Source organism: Notolepis coatsorum, assembly GCF_963971535.1.
Source record: "Notolepis coatsorum genome assembly, chromosome: 1".
NCBI lineage: Eukaryota > Metazoa > Chordata > Actinopteri > Aulopiformes > Paralepididae > Notolepis > Notolepis coatsorum.
This window is the reverse complement of record NC_140165.1, coordinates 205,722,541-205,740,388: the sequence shown is the minus strand read 5'-3', so window position 1 is coordinate 205,740,388 and position 17,848 is coordinate 205,722,541. Positions and strand designations below refer to the sequence as shown.

Genomic DNA, 17,848 nt, shown 5'->3' with positions numbered 1-17,848 from the left:
ATCGTGTACTGTATGGCCAGTAATTAAAGTACATAAAGCGGTAGTGGTTTAATGATACCATACTTATCAATACAGTCAGGGAATTGTACCCCTCAGTTACAATTGGTCCTTCGAGCCGGAGGGTAATCAGTGTAATATTAATATAGTGGTATTAATATTGAAATGGCCTATGATGAACACTCCACGAAACGGTCCTCCTAAAGTAGAACGCCCGCAACGTAGACGACAGCCACCTCAGTACTTAGAGGATTACGCTGTCAGTAAACTACCTAGCCTTCTACAAACAGTAAACGCAGTAAAAGTAGAAAGTAAAATTATGTCCGACCCTATCAACCAGGATACCCCGACCACAGAGGCCCTAGTGGGTTCTAATGTAACTGACCAAGCTCACGGTGGGGACCAGGAGGGAACTGACACGACTTTACCCCCCGCCAATACCGAAGAAGTAGTCCCCCCAGAGCTCCGGGAGGAAGACAACCCTCCAGAGGTGGAACTCTGCACGGAACAAGATGAGGAGAGCGCCGAGGAGATAGAGCTCCAGGACTCCCCAACGAGTACAGCCAGGAGCGGCTCACCTCTACAAGCGTCTTCCCCCAGCGAGGCGGAGAGGATGCTGTCACAGGCGTTCTTCGCCAGCCTGACAGCCTCTACCGAACGCGATCGACTTCAGGGTGAACGCGATCGACTTCAGGGTGAACGCGATCGACTCCAAGCACAGACGCTTAGCGAGCGCGAACAACTCCAAGCGCAGCAACGGAGCGAAGAAGAGCACATACGTCTGGAGCTGAGACGCCTTCAGACGGAAGAGAATATGGCAAGAGACCGGGCCGACACCCAGCGTGCCGCTGCCGGTGCCCAAAGAGAAGCAGATCTCACCAAGCGCGAAGCCGAGCGCGACAGACTACAAGCCGAGCGCGACAGACTACAAGCGCAGCTAATGGAGCAGCTGATCACCAGGGCAACACCCCCTCCCTCCACAAGGGGTTCCAGGGCCTCGTCGAGACACACGTCAAGGGCACCCTCCCCTAACCGATTAAGCGACCCTGAGCCCGACCGCCAGAGAGAGTCTACACCCCCCTCTGAACTCCTTCCCCGACCGGTCCAAGTGAGACCCAGCTACAAGGAAGGAACGGCGGACACCGCGGAGAGGCTAAATAGACGACTACAGGATCTAGGTGACCTGGCAGAAGAAGAAGAGGGAGAAGAGGAGAGTCAAGCCCGACAGCAGCACATTACTCCACAGGACCAGGAGGTCCAGTACAGCCCAGGCTATACCCCCGCGGCTCTGCGCTACAGACCCCCGACTCGACTCACGGGTGAGCATGACGCACGACCAGTCCCGAGGAATAGCACCTGGACCAGCGGGCCATGGTACCCTGCCAGTACCAGCCCACCGAGAGGCGTAAGAAGAGACTCGCCCAGGAGGCCTCTCTTCCAATGCTCACCGATGTGCCAGCCATCCATGGCGTCATACATTGGCACACCGACGTTTCCAGACTTCACCCATGAGAATCAAGCACAGTACACGGAGCTCCGGATGTGCTTAGAGACAATGATGGTGGATGTCGCTGATGAACGCCACAAGTATGCAATATTATTGAAGCACCTGAAAGTGCCCCGAGCGCACAACATAGCGCTGGCCTATGCCACCTCTACGACCCCATACACCGCGGCTCTAGCAGCGCTGGACCAGAGATATGGACGTATATGTGATTACGTAATACAGGAGATAAGGCATATTGACCGCCTACCCCCAGCAACAGACAATCGCTCACTAGACGACCTGTCTATAAAAGTACAATCCCTGGTAGGGATGCTGGGGGCGCAACGAGAAAAGGGTATGCACGAACTATACGCAAACTCGAACGTCGAGAGGATTTTAGAGAAGCTGCCGCCCGCCCGACAGGAGCGCTTCAGGCGGCAAAGAGACCACCGTGATCCTAACGGTCCCGAGCCATCCCTCCTAGATTTAGCCGACTTCCTGGCGAGAGAAGTCAGCAGCCTACGGCTGGATACGTTCGTGCGGAGCACGCCAAGCTCCAGAGAGGGACCTAGGAGAGTAAACGATGGCCGAAGATCGGTGACTGTCATGCACCAATCAGAATCAGTACTGAGCAGCAAGAACCACAGTACCCCCTCGACGAAAGAGAAGTGGAAGATGGTGTGCCCGTACTGCGAGAAGGAACACTGGTTGTCACAATGTGACCAGTTCAAGAAGATGACCGCTGAAGAAGTAAGTCACTGGATAAAGTCCAACAGGCGCTGTTACCGATGTGCGCGCAGTCACATGGCAGCCGAGTGCCGCCTAAAGAAGAGGTGTAGTCTGTGTGACGGAGCCCATCTGGATGTCCTACACGACAGTAACAAAAGAAAGCCTGCACCATCCAACAGCACAAAGGCAAGTGTTATGTACATTGACCCCGCTAGCAGCAGCGGCGCCCAGGTGCTCTTAAAGGTGGTCCGTGTAACACTGAGTTACCAAGATAAGGTCATGGACACTTACGCCGTCCTTGATGACGGGTCAGAGAAGACCCTTCTCCTCGCGTCCGCTGCGGCCCAGCTGGGGCTGCGGGGGAGCGAGAACCAGATGACGATTCGGACAATAAGAAGAGATCTAAAGACGATAAAGGGCGAGAATGTCTCCTTCACTATCGCAGCAAGCGGGCAGCCAGAGAGACGGTACAGGATTACTAATGCTTTCACCAGCCAAGAAATAGGACTATCGCAGTACACCTACCCCATCGCCAAGCTGATGGAGAAATATGTGCACCTGCGTCAACTACCTATACCGCTCATAGACGGTGCCACCCCGACCCTGCTGATAGGCTCCGACCATGCAGACCTCATAGTCCCGATAGACCGGGTCCATACAGGACCCAGAGGTTGCCCTGCAGCAGTCGAGACCCGCCTAGGATGGACATTACAAGGCCCCCTCGCCAAGTCTCTTAACCGAACAGCAGCCACTAGCTGCCTCCACTCCAGAGCGACAGAAGGAGACACCACACTCCTGCAGCATGTCGAGAGGCTATGGACACTAGAGACAATGCCCTTTAAGAACGAAAAGAAAGACATTCGTTCTAAGGAAGATATCTACGCTATAGCCCTCCTCGAGCACGGGACAAAGAGAGTCAACGTCAACGGAGTGATGAGATACGCAACTCCACTCCTGAGGCGAGAGGGAATGCCCACCTTTCGCGCTACAAAAGAGGCGACGGAGCGGTATCTATTGAACACAGAGCGGCGCCTAGCCAAAGACCCCGCTCAAGAAGCTGTGTACCGCGCTGAGATTACCAAATTAATCACAGCGGGACACATAAAGAAAATTGACTGGCGACGTCGTGCGCTGCTCCGCGCCTCCCTGATCAAAGACGGCTTTGATCTCCGGCAGCGGGCCAGCAGCGACCCCCCAGTACTGCGCAGCCTCTCCCCCGAGGACAAGGTAGCGAGCAGCGACACCTGGATGGCGACCATCCCAGGAGAAGCCCAAGAAATGACACTAGGACTAGTCTAGCGCTTCAAAACAGACTCGCTCCATTATAGACACAAACCCCTGACCAAGGAGCAGGGAAGGTCGACGGCAATACCGACCACCAGACGGAGTGTATACAGAACACTCGCCAGACAATATGACCCGTTGGGATGTATTCTACCTTACACCACCAGGGCAAAGATGATTGTAAGAGCGCTATGGGACAAAGACCAGGGCTGGGACGATCCCATACCCGAACACCTTGCATCCACATGGAGAGAGTGGGAGACGGAACTCCGCTCACTCCCAGGTGTTAATATACGCCGCAGCTACTTCCCACCCACAGTGAGGCCAGAGACATGCAAGATCGACCTGCACGTATTCAGCGACGCCTCCGAAGTAGCCTACGGTTCGGTGGCTTACTTGCGTGCCCGAGAGGAGGGAGGAGAAATACATACTGCTTTCATCCTGGCTCGCTCAAGAATAGCCCCACGCAAGCAACAATCTATCCCGCGCCTAGAGCACTGCGCAGCCCTAGCAGGAGCGCAGCTCGCCACGTTAATCCAACGTGAACTCACCATCCCGGTGCAAAGAACAATCTTGTGGTCAGACTCCACGACCGTACTCACATGGATCCGGTCTGATTCGTGCAGATACAAGGTCTTCGTGGGAGTCAGAGTCACCGAGATTCAAGAGTTAACAGAAGTAACCAGCTGGCGGTATGTGGACACCAAACACAACCCAGCTGACGTCATCACCCGGGGAATGTCCCTGGATGACCTCACCCGTCCCAACCTCTACAGTGACGGGCCAGAGTTCCTCAAGCTCCCCGAAGAAGAGTGGCCTACACCCACCCCACGGGAGGCGAGCAAAGAGGAGGCAGAGAACAAGAAACCTATGTTCTGTGGGTTGACACACACACTCGTCCCCACAGACCCGGTTCTAGACGATTGCCTCACCCTAGAGAGTGCGCAGCTAAAGACATTTCTGTGGCACCACCCAGAGGTTCAGCCCACAACTGACATTTCAGCAGCTGACTACGAAGAAGCAGAACTCCTTCTACTACAACGAGCCCAGAGAGACTCGTTCCCCGATGAGCTAGCCTGTCTACAGGGAGCAAAGCCCGTCCCATCAGACAGCAGACTGCTTCACCTGGCCCCCGAGAGCGACGCCCATAATCTCATCAGAGTGGGTGGTCGTCTGCGGAGAGCCCCAGACCTACCGGATGACGTTAAGTACCCGATAGTCTTGAACAGCCGACACAAGGTCACAGAGCTGATCATAAAGAAATACGACGAGGATGTGCACCACGCAGGGGCAGAGAGAGTCTTCGCGGAGATCAGACGTCGTTATTGGATACTGCAAGGGAGAGAAGCAGTGCGGCGCTTCCAGCGAACCTGTCTAGACTGCCGTAAGTGGCGTGCGCAGCCCAGTATACCCCGGATGGCTGACCTACCTCCCTGTCGCCTCCGACTCGGCGACAAGCCCTTCCACTCCACCGGTATGGACTGTTTTGGCCCGCTGTATATAAAGAGAGGAAGAGGAACCGAGAAGCGGTGGGGTATTGTATTCAAATGCATGACCACCAGAGCGATACATATCGAACTCCTTCCAACCATGAGCACAGACTCATTCCTTATGGCCTTCCGAAGATTCACATCACGGAAAGGAAAACCGTCTACATTGTTGTCTGATCACGGGACAAACTTCAAAGGCGGAGAAAGAGAGCTGAGAGAGAGCTTCCAAGCTATGGGCCCAGAACTTAAGACCCACCTCGCTCCATCCCAGATTGACTTCCAGTTTAATCCCCCGAACGCACCTCACTTCGGTGGAACCTGGGAACGAGAAGTACGTTCCATAAAGACAGCCCTGTACGCCGTGCTTGGGGCCCAGACTGTGGCGGAAGAAGTCCTAATGACAGTCCTCACGGAGATCGAGGGAGTATTAAACTCAAAGCCCCTCGGTTACGTCTCAAGTGATGTAGCAGATGTCGACCCAGTCACCCCCAACACCCTCTTGATGGGGCGGCTGGACCCCGCGCTACCACAGACAATGTACAGGCCTGAAGAAGCGAACGGCCGAAGAATGTGGAGGTACAGTCAAGTACTGGCTGACAAGTTTTGGAACAGCTTCCTACTCCACTACCTACCGTCTCTACAGACCCGCCAGAAGTGGGTAAAAGAGAGAGACAATTTGACAGAAGGAACAGTCGTCATGATCATCGACCAGTCACTACCCAGAGCTATGTGGCCGGCCGGCCGCGTAAGCAAAGTGATCACCGGTGCCGATGGAAAGGTCCGAGCAGCTGAAGTGCTCGTCCAAGGACGGACTTACACCCGACCCGTGGTGAGGCTAATAGAACTGCCAAGGCTCCCTGATACTATTGATGACGACCATGACCCTATGACTTTGTGAGTTGACTGACCCTTACAACGGACATTGAGTAGTGGACAGTGCGGTTAATCTGTCTCTGCTCAGCTAATTAGGTGGGACTAATTAGGGGGCGGCTGTTGTGAAGGATCAGATTAAACCGAATATATATATTTATTTATGGATATATATTTAATAGTATTTGTATATCGTTTGATATCCCTTGTATATTCCTTGTACATATACACGGAATATCCCTTTATTCTACTACAGCCCATAATAATTCATTCTCTTATTGGACAAAAGGACCAGGCGCCAGGGACAAGCCCCTGGCGTTCAAGTTCAAAGGTACCGACGAGACATGCCCTTACTAGCCTCAGCTCCGCGCAGGAATACGGCTACCGAAAGCAGAGCGGCACTACTTGTCCACCGTGCATATAAATATGGCGCAAGAAATGTAGAATTCCTCTTAGTCCTTTACCCTTCTACCCAACTAAGTAACAAGACGTGAAGCCTCACCCCACGATACCGCGTGCGGTGTAGTACGGCCTGTTTGGCCTTAGAATAGCAGTGAGACCTCGTGCGAATTAATAGCTGAATTGCCAGAGTTTGGCACCGTATTTCTATTAAGTAATAATAGTCTATTATGTATGGTGCATCGTTCGGTTAGAGTTCTAAAGTGAGCAGCACCCCCATCGTTTCCTCGCGTTATCTAGAGTCTTAACCAGGTTGGGCAGACCACGCGTGGTGCTTTCATCCGAGGAGTTCTAGGCGAGGACGAGTGGACCTGCACATTGGATTACCTACCCCGACGACTGCTGAGCCCTATACGGCATGGAATATCTATTTGCTTTGGTGCTTTGATTTGTGGAGCGGATAATCGCCAACACCGGTGAGTGTTGGATTTACCCCGAGAGGAGCCAAGGTGAGACGGCGCTCAGACCAGACTGAGGTCGCCTCGCTTCTTCTTCGTTGTGGACCTAAAGCTACAGCTATCGTCTACAAGAGAGCCCAAGTGTATTAATCTGCGGATCAAGATTCTACGGGCACTGTGTTCTGTACCTGAATTCTCCCTAGAAATCGTTGACCAGACGGGATACAACCGACGGCTCTCCTACCCCCCCTACTGGCTTACAACCGGCGGGACCCCTACAGTATATTATCCAGCTATAATCATTAAGTGACCATCGCTATAATTCCCTAAGAGCCAGGTTGTATACTTGCTTCCTGTGTAACCAGAGATTGGACATTCAGTGTTGATTTGCATACGAGTACTCATTTGCCTTACAAGAGCATTCAATTCAAATCATAAATGTAATAAGTAACTATTATATGTACCTTTTGCTATATATTAAATATTTGACTTATACCTTTGTGTGGACCTGATTTCATATGTGGGAAAGTGTTCATCATACTTAGATATCGTGTACTGTATGGCCAGTAATTAAAGTACATAAAGCGGTAGTGGTTTAATGATACCATACTTATCAATACAGTCAGGGAATTGTACCCCTCAGTTACAATATTTGAATATCTTGTATGTCATAAATGTCAGGATGAAACAGTACTTTATATCTTTAAGTCATGTATCAAATGTCTTGATGAATTGAAAATGGGGGACTGATTGATTGAAAACTTTAATTAACAGATTGCAGAATGGGTACAGTACAGTACAACTCAATACACACAATTGTTAAGGGGTGCAGAAGAGAAATACTTTTGTCTTGTTTACATCAGGATACAAAGGAAAATGTTTGATACTGTTTTGTAAATTGTTGTATAATTGTTGAAATCTATATTCTTTTTATTATTATTTTTATAAAATGTATTTAAAAAATATTAATAAAACATGTTCTTCACAATAACTTTGGTGGCCAAAGTGTTCTATCCCAGTAACCGCTGGCAGGCATTTTTGGAAATGGTTACCATGGTCACCAGAATGCCAATCTGCAATGCCCCAATATCCATATTTCTTCTAAATATATTAAGCTAAATATGTAAACAATTTGGTGCTTTTATCACAAATTGAACAATAGGTTAGCTATGTCGCTCCACTATTGGTTTATTATCTTTGGTTCAAATTGCCCAAGGAGGCGGGTATAAACACGTCACTTTATTTTGTTGAATGACATGAAAATAAGTGTCCAATGAGAGTTTTTGTTCCCCCAGCTTTTGTCCAATCGGTATGTCGTTGCTAAGGGCGTCACAACCGGAAGTGGGCTAAGCGTCCTTGGAAATCTGTTTTGTTGGTGTTTAGCTACAGTAGCCCATCATCCCCTTTTCTGTGAGAAAATGTCACGAATAATCAAATGAAAGTCGGTCGATCTTGCCCCAGCGGCTACAGAGAATACGTTTAATGGGTTGGTGAGCAAATTACTTAACTTTTACCATCCATCCTTTACTTAGCTAGGCAGCTATTGAAGACAGCTAAGCGTAATGCACGTCAGTGTTATCTGAGATGCGAAGGCTAACGTAAGCTAGCTAGCTACTAGTTACGTTACGTCAAATCAAATGAGACAAAAAGTCACAGCAAAGCTACCTTAAGTGCTATTCTATTTGGTCCTAAACCAAAGTTAGCTTCTTGTAAACCTCAACCCACATCGGCTTACAGAACGTACACACTGGAATGAAGAGCCACCTGTGGTTGCTCTGGTATGTCATAAACGTATAGATGTAGCAGTAATCAGGGGTGAATGAATGAACTTTATTTAACAGATTGCAGAATGGGTACAATACAGTACGGCTCAATACACACAATTGTTAAGGGGATGCAGACCAGAGAAAGACGTTTGTCTTGTTTACATCAGGGACCCACATTTTCAATTCATAGTGACATTTATGACATACACAACATACATGACATCATGACATTTATGGCATAGGGACATACATGACATACAGGTATATAGTACTGTTACATTTGTGACATATATGATATGCAAATATACAGTACTGTTACCCATAGATCCTGACAGAGAGTATACATATGATGGGGAGGAGACTGTACATTAGGAGGGGGTGGGTGGGTGGGAGAGAAATATACATACATTTACATTATCTTTACATTTACATACGGTGGGGAGAGAATATATATACGGTGGGGAGGAGAGAAATATACATACATTTGCATTATCTTTACATTTACATACGGTGGGGAGAGAATACGGTGGGGAGGAGACTGTACATTAGGAGGGGGTGGGTGGGTGGGAGGGTGGGAGAGAAATATACATACGGTGGGTGGGAGAGAAATATACATACGGTGGGGAGAGAATATATACATACGGTGGGGAGGAGACTGTCTATTAGGAGGGGGTGGGGGGGGTTGGACATTTACGGTGGGCAGTTTCGAATTGCAGCCTCCCGTAGGTGCTCTTTTAGAGCGGTTTTGAATGTGGGTAGGGATTCACATTCCTTTACAGCTTTGGGTAGGGTGTTCCACATTGATGTGGCATAATTGCGAAACGTGTTTAGTCCCTTGTTTGAGCCGAATCTGGGTTTAACATGATTTGTTGAGCTTCCTCTGGTGTTGTGGTCGTGGTATTCACTGACCTTTGGGAAGTATTTTGACATGTTCAGATTCAGATTCAGATTTCTTTATGAACGTGATTTGACATTACAGTGCATGATTGATTTTTTCACAAATAGGAACATCATAATAATAATAATGATAAATAAATAAATAAATAAGTAAGTGCAAAACAGGACAGAACAGTGAGACAACAATAAGACAGTAAAGTGCAGTGGTAGGGGACATGGAAACAGTGCAGCACAGTTCAAGTCCAGAGGTCCAGCCCTAGCAGCTCGCCATAGAGGGGGGGGGGCGGGGAGCAGGGGGACACCTGACTCTGCTGAGGGGAAGAAGCTGAGTCTATGGCGGGACTTTAATGTCTTGGGCAGCCATAGCCGCCTGCCGTGGGGGAGCATGGTGAAGAGGTCGTGACCCGGGTGGACGGGGTCTGCCATGATCTTCCTCGCCCTCCTCAAGGCCCTGGAGGAATGTAGGGACTCGAGGGAGGGAAGGGGGCAGCCGATCACCCTCTCCGCTGATCGTATCACCCGCTGCAGCTTGGCCTTGTCCCTGACCGTGGCTGCAGGGAACCAGGTGATGATGGAGAGGGTACATGTACATGGGTACCTTAGTCGTATAGTGTATCTTGTAGACCAGGCCCATTGCAAGTTGCTGTACTCTGTCGTCTACTCTAAGCCATCCTAGGTAGTCAAAGTGGGCAGGGGTGAGGTGGGTTCTAGGAGTAAGGTCAAGTAGTAGTCTGACCAGTTTGTTTTGTGATGTTTGTAATCTTGTTTTTAGCGCCTTTGAGGTGCTTTGGTACCATGAGGTGCAAGCATAGTCGTAGTACCCTTGAATGAGTGCTCCTGCCAGAGTCTTCAGGGTATTCTTGTTTACCAGAGAGGAGATCCGGTACAAGAATCTAGTTTGTTGACTTTTTTTTATTACATTGGATGCCATTTTGTCACAGGAAAGATCTGCCTCTAGGATGGACCCTAGGTATGTAATTTCATCTTTCCTTGTGACAATATTGTCACCCACTGTAACTGAGAAGCCGTCGGTCTTGCTGAGTTTGTTATTTGATCCGAAGAGAATGGACTCTGTTTTACCCAGGTGTAATGATAGTTTGTTATCAGCGAGCCAGGTGCAGATTATGCCGAGTTCTGAGCTGAGGGTTTTTTCAACCTGTAACATGTTCTTGTCAGAGACCAGCAGGGTGCAGTCGTACTATCAGAAGTGCATGTAGTACGCTGTTTAAGTGACGCCGCGTGCACGCACCCGCATACATGTTCCCTTGCGTGCGCACAGAACAGATGATTATTATGCATAAATAGTAGGAAACATGTTTGTATAGGAAATTACTAGTTTTAGTTTAGTTTTTGTAAATATTGCCTTGAAATAGAGAAGCTGAAAAAGGTAGCAGGATGTAGCCTTCAATATATAAAGAAATTATATTGTCAACAAATATGGTTGAAAAACAAACAATGTTTTAAATGTAATTATACTAGATACAATATTGTAGTTACAATTTCTTTAATTGAATTAACTTAAACTAGAAAAGTAAATACAAACTAAATTAACAATGTAACTTAAGGACAGTTTCCTTCTGAAGCACAACTTAAGAAATGTCTCATCCTTCCAGTCGGGACCATTTGGTTCCACAGCTCAAGCAAACCCCCACCAATTGGTACAGGGCTTGAATTTTGGTTTTGCACTTCTCGTTCTTTGTTATGCTATTGCTATGCTATTCTTATGCAAAGACTAGGTATTCCTATTCCTATTGTCCTCCGTTTCCCTGTGTTTCTATGTTTCTTTGTTTTCTTTGTTTCTTTTTTGCCTATTGTCAGCGACTTTGGGTCTTTGAAAAGCGATATACAAAATAAATGAATTATTATTATTATTATTATTTATAGCTGAGTACCGGTACTTAAATACGGACGACGAGTCGAGTGAAAGTTGTGAAAGAATTTGTGTGTGTGCGCGCGTGCACATCCGTGCACGTACTTCTGCTCAGAAAAGTGCCGGGATGGCGTGGTACAGCGTGGCACCACTGGCAGTACTGTCTATCTGTATGTCATGTATGTCATATGTTATGATGCATTGAAAATGGGGGACCCTGATGTAAACAAGACGAAAGTCTGTCTCTGGTCTGCATCCCCTTAACAATTGTGTGTATTGTTATGGAAAATGTTAAAGGACAAAAGATGAGCCGTTTTGTAATCATTCTGAGTCGTTATTAAAAAATAGAAATTGAAGTTTATTTCACTGTGGCCACAATGAAAGGACAGTTTACAGACAGATACATCATGTTCACACACTAGCGTCTGACCATAAAGTGACAAAGAGCTCTGGTCAGAACGTACATTATACACAGAAATAGACGTAACATTATACATCAGATATGATGAATAGTAAATAAAAATGGTTCCCAGTTACGGGAAGTAATAGCACAACCTTGTTTTGGCTGGCTGGGAAGATAACCTTGGTACTTTCGGACCTTTTAAAGCAGGGGTCTCAAACTCAATTTACCTGGGGGCCGCTGGAGGTAGAGTCTGGGGCCCTCATTTATCAACAATTCTTAGAAAGTGTTCTATTTTCGTTCTTAAGTACAGAATTTAGAATGTGTGTACGCACAGAAAAATCTGGATTTATCACACGTGCGTACACGGGTCGTACGCACACTCCGTGTTGATAAATACCATTTTGTTCTACGCTCCGCGCTCGTGCACGATTTTAAGTATTTGCATATAGCACCGCCCGTAATTAACCATATACGGTAATGGAACACCCCCATGAAATGTGGAAAAGTGGACTAAGCCGAGCGAAGCGTGTTATGGGAGAAATACGCGACAGGCTGACAGACATGTACACGTACGGTGATGTCGGATGATATCTATTAACTTCCTAAAGACCATTGCTGCCTGGGCAGCGCAAACACTAATAAAGACCGTTAACCACTGTTTGCCATTGGTGTCATTAATAAATAATAACCATGCTGGAATATGCCTTTTCTTCGTTTCGTTCGATTAATACCCAGGGATTAAAGTTCTCCGTCAATTTTCTACCTGCATATGATTTGTAGAGGCATACAATCTATTTTGATGTCGGTATTAGGTAGCCTATATAAACAATAATACGAGAGCATACAATAAAAATGAATCTCACTGCCATGATGTAGCCTACGCCATGTGTAGCCTGCCTATATGTAATCAATACAAACTTGAATTTGAATTCCATCATGTCTGTGTGCGGGCTGTTGTCACAATGTAAATAAAAACGTGCACTGAAAAGTTACAGTATGTAGTTGGTTGATTATTTGTATGACAGTAAACCCTTGCAGAAAGTATCCGTTTTATTTAATGAATTGAAAACATGCAGCATCGCCTTCCTCCCGGCATGCAGCAACGACATGTATCAGGCAAATGCGCATCACTGAGTGGAATCCCTTTCTATTCACATAACTGCATTTGTGATGGAGCTTTGACAGCTACATGGGTGGTACAGTAACAGTCTATTGCTCGATCCATCTCCAATATCACGATGGACCGTGCCGGTGGCCAAAGACCCAAGGGTGGAGACTGACTTGAATGTGCATTGAGATGGCATTTGTGCGTTTTGTTCCACGCTCCAATTCCGGTCTCAAATTGCGGTACAAAGGAAGGAGGTGTCTCGGGTATAGCGGACTCTAGTTAATATTATGTTCTCTCTGCAATTAGACTGCCCCTCATTCATTCATTCATTCCTATCTGCTATAGCTGAAAACAGTTCCCCGCGAGCGCAGTCAGTGCACCCCGTATATTCCGATAACCCTATATATAAACCATGCTGCATTCATTCGGAAAGAAAGACCTATTCCAAATGCTATATTTATAGGGTTCGACAATAATTACACTACTGTCGCTATTTTACAATGAACTATAATGAATTACGGGCCGTACAGAACACGCCAGTGTTGAAACTTGAAACTCCGCGTTGCAATAATAATATTCTACCACCGGGCGCCAGGTACGCACGGTCGGAGCTGTGCGTAAATATACGCACAAAGTCAAGCACACGTTCAAATTAATAAGTCCCACACTTTGCTTAGAAATGATCGTACGCACGGGTTACGCACATATCTCTGAGTACGCACCATTGATAAATGAGGGCCTGGGTGAGGCTGGGCCGCATCAAATATTCCACAAAAAAAGGGTTTCAAGTATTCCAAAAAAAAAGTACAACTGATCCAATCTTCTCACAAACTCACTAAAACCTCACAAACACCAGCAACTGAGCATTCTCAGTGGTGTCAGTGGACTCATCCACAGCTATGGAAATGCACTGTGCATTTTTTTTGTATTCTATCACAAAGCTGTTTAATCAAATCATCAGCCAGTATTTCAGTTATTCTGGTTGCTGTGCTATCTGAGGAGGATTTGCTTTTGTTTGCCTTCAAACATGGTCTCCATCACTTCAGTCATACATTATTTTATTATGCATCAGAGAATGGCTTCTTGTGTTTAGCCAACACCCATGCCACTGAGTGAGGACTTGGTTGCTTTTTCTCGTTGTGACATAGCTTTAACAATAATTCTGCTTGCAGCTTGATATGATGATTTCATTCCATTTATTTTTGTGGTTCTTAGCACTGAATTTTGAGGAAAGGCTGCATCAAAATAACTGTGTTTTGTTTCGTAGTGGCGTTTCAAATTGCCACTCTTCACAAGAGCTACCGTTTCTTGGCATATTAGGCACATTGGTTTGGTGCTGGGAGGATGCACGCATATTTTTCAGTCCATTCAGCATGAGCATGCCATATTTTTCTACTAACTGCCTGCTGGTGAAACTAGGCTACTAGTTACATTTATCTCACGGAGATACTGTAAAACTGGGAACGAGGTTACTAGCTACAGTACCTGCAGATTAGATTACCAGTAGATGCGCTGTCAACTCTCGCTCTGACTCGGACTCGCTGAAAGAGACAACACTCATTCCGTGAAAACCCGCCCTACTCTGCTCTGATTCGCAGACTGTGGGTGGGGGGGGGGGGATGCACCGATATGAAAATTTGCCACCAATACCGATTGTTCAACTAACACAATCGACCGATACCGATATTTGTGGCAAAAAAAAGCGTATATTTGTATGTCTCTAAATGTTTTGATGAATTGAAAATGGAGGACCCTTATGTAAAAAAGCCGAAAGTCTTTTTCTGGTCTTCATCCTCCAGTCCACTGAGCTGTACTGTATTGTACCCACTCTGCAATCTGTCAATAAAGCTTTCAATCAGACAAATGCATAGAAAAGCCCTTATTATAACCAAATAACAAAAAATTATATTATTGTTTATGAAAATGTTTTAGCCCTATGCTTGACTATTATTTTAGCCATGGCAACAAATAAAATAATAATAATAAAATTAATAAATAAAATATTAAATAAATAGGCTACACGTCTCTCTTTTTGTGTTACAAATTGTGCTCACCGATATGAACATAGGCCTCTTTACATACTTAAAAAAAGGAAACATCAAGAAATATGTTTATGGTATTAATTCCACCATGCCATGTAGCACTATCTCTCTCCCAGTATGGTCTGCCGGGCTGCAGCTGGATACTATTGTCTCAACCAGAGCTCTCAAACAATGCAATGCAACTGAACAAGTTTGATTGACAGTCGATTCTGCCAATTATGTCACACCGCTTGCACCCGCCTCTGCTGTTACCACCAATCGGCAAGTGCGTATTCGTTTTTTACTTCCTGGATTGCCGCCATTGATCTGCAGTGAGAGATCAACAACAAACCAATGCGCTAAAACGTTAGCTCCCCGCTGGCCACGAGTAGATTACCAGCGCTCCGCAGGATGACCAAACGAGGCATAATGATTTTACTGCAACGAATGTTATAATAAAACAAAGCTTTTCTATACATTTGTCTGATTGAAAACTTTATTAACAGATTGCAGAATGGGTACAACTCAGTACGGGCTCTGAGCATCGGAAGGAACTGAGCTATGAATTGAGTAATGCTTGCTACTTGCTATGTTCGGGTAAATAATATGCGGATGTTATTGAACGTGTAACATTAACTATATAACGTTAATGCCACAAAACTCATAAGTAGTAACTTTGATATAGGGAATCGGGAGCTGTTGGCAGTGGTAGCTGCCTTGGAGGAATGGCGTCATTGGCTGGAGGGGGCCGACGAACCGTTCACCATTTGGACTGACCATAAGAACTTGACGTACATCCGTGCATCTAAGCGCCTCAACGGCCGGCAAGCAAGGTGGGCCAGCTTCCTCAGTCGGTTAGACTTTTCTTTGACTTTTCACCTTGGTTCCCGCAACACAAAGGCTGACTCTCTGTCCCGGTTACACTCCAAGGGGGATCCAACTACTGAGGATCCGACTCCCATTCTCCCTGAGGTCAGGGTAGTGGGAGTGGTCACCTGGGGCATCGAGACCGTGGTCAAGCGTGCCTTACGTTTCCATCCCGCTCCGAGCAACGTACCTTTTTGTCGCCTCTTCGTCCCCGACTCTGTCCAGTCCCGGGTTCTCTAGTGGGGCCACACCAGCCGGTTTGCCTGCCACCCCGGCGTCCACCGCACCTTCTCCTTCCTGGCTCGTCGGTTCTGGTGGCCCACCATGAGGAACGACGTCAGGGAGTTTGTGTTGGCCTGCAGGTTCTGCGCCCGCAGCAAGGCCTCTCACCAGGCACCCGCCGGTCTACTGCAGCCACTTCCCATTCCGTGCCGCCCTTGGTCCCATGTGGCATTGGACTTCGTCTCTGGCCTTCCACCCTCCCAGGGAAACACAGTCATTCTGACGGTGGTGGATCGCTTCAGCAAGGGCGTCCATCTCGTGGCCCTTCCCAAGCTTCCATCTGCTCCCGAGACAGCGGACCTCCTGACGAGCCACGTGTTCCGCCTCCATGGTTTTCCCCAGGACGTCGTCTCGGACCAGGGGCTCCAGTTCACTTCCCAGGTATGGCGGGCCTTTTGTAAGAGATTGGGGGCCACTGTTAGCCTTTCGTCTGGTTACCATCCACAGACTAACGGGCAGATGGAGAGAATGAACCAGAGCGTGGAATCTGCTCTCCGGTGTGTTGCCTCCAAGAAGCCTGCATCTTGGAGCCGGTTCCTCCCCTCGGTCGAGTACGCCATCAACTTCCTGGTCAGCTCCGCCACCGGCCTCTCGCCGTTCGAGGCATCTCTGGGCTACCAACCCCCTCTTTTCTCTGCACAGGAGTCGGAAGTGGCAGTTCCCTCCGTGCAGGTTCATCTCGACCGGTGTCGTCGTGTCAGGGAGATCACGGGCATCGGAGCGTGCCAGTCGGGGAGCTAACCAACGCCGGATCCCTGCGCCGACTTACCATCCAGGGCAGAGGCTATGGTTATCCTCCAAGGATCTCCCGCTTCAATCCACCGCCAAGAAGCTGAACCCCCGGTTCGTCGGCCCTTTCGAGATCCGGAAGGTGCTCAGTCCCACGGCGGTGAGTCTCAAGCTTCCAGCATCCATGCGCATTCATCCTGTGTTTCATGTGTCCCGAGTAAAGCCTGTCTCTCTCAGTCCCCTGATGCCTCCTGCCCCAGATCCGCCTCCTCCCGAGATGGTGGATGGACACCCCCAGTGGAGGGTCCGCCGGCTCATGGACATCCGACGCCGAGGACGGGGGTTTCAGTATCTGGAGGACTGGGAGGGATACGGTCCTGAGGAACGGAGCTGAGTCTCCCGCCAGCTCATCATGGACCCCGCCCTGATCACCGACTTCCATCGTTCCCATCCGGAGAAGCCGAGGCCGGGCAGGTCGCCGGGTGGCTCCCGTGGAGGGGGGGGTACTGTGAGGGCTGGTCCAGTACTGCACGCTTCTCAGCGCCAATTACCATCACGCACCTAAGATGAGTTTCCAATCAGCTCGGCGGGAGCACTCTTATACTGGGTTTGCTGATAATTTCTGTGTCGGGTTGTTTTGTCACCACGTACTCTACTGCTATTCCCTCTCGTGTTCCTCCAGTGCGCCCTTGGAGGTTGTTGCTGTGTTCTCTCTCTGCCTCCGTGGACCCGTGCCTCGTTTTCCCACTTCGACCTTGCTTCTGGTGAGTCTTTTGGAAGACTATTTTTCTATGAATTGATATCCTCGTTTTTTGCCCTGGACTCACTGCCTTCGTCTGTTTTTTCTGTGTTTCCTCAAACACTGAATAATTGTTGATTGTTTTGTTACTGGACTCTGCCTGTGTGTTTCCTCAAACACTGAAGAATTGTTGATTGTTTTGTTACTGGACTCTGCCTGTGTGTTTCCTCAAACACTGAAGATTTGTTGATTGTTTTGTTACTGGACTCTGCCTGGTATTTTCTAAGTTTTGGAACTAATGACATTCTCCGTTTCTATTTTCCCCGCGAGTGGGATAGCATAAAGCTGCAGAGCCGCAGAGTCAACTCTGCTAAGGGCAGTGCTGCAGAGCCGCAGAGTCAACTCTGCTAAGGGCAGTGCTGCAGAGCTGCAGAGCCCAACTTGGCTAAAGGA

The 17,848-nt window shown here is 47.9% G+C and overlaps 1 protein-coding gene across 1 annotated transcript in view; it reads left to right on the top strand.

Moving 5' to 3' along the window:
- Window positions 1–8,147: 8,147 nt before the first annotated feature.
- Window positions 8,148–17,848, top strand: part of cep164 (centrosomal protein 164) — a 101,954-nt gene continuing 92,253 nt past the window's right edge. The window contains exon 1 of the mRNA XM_084308752.1: window positions 8,148–8,203. The gene's annotated coding sequence lies outside the window, so the exon portion shown is untranslated. The remainder of the gene's footprint in view (window positions 8,204–17,848) is intronic.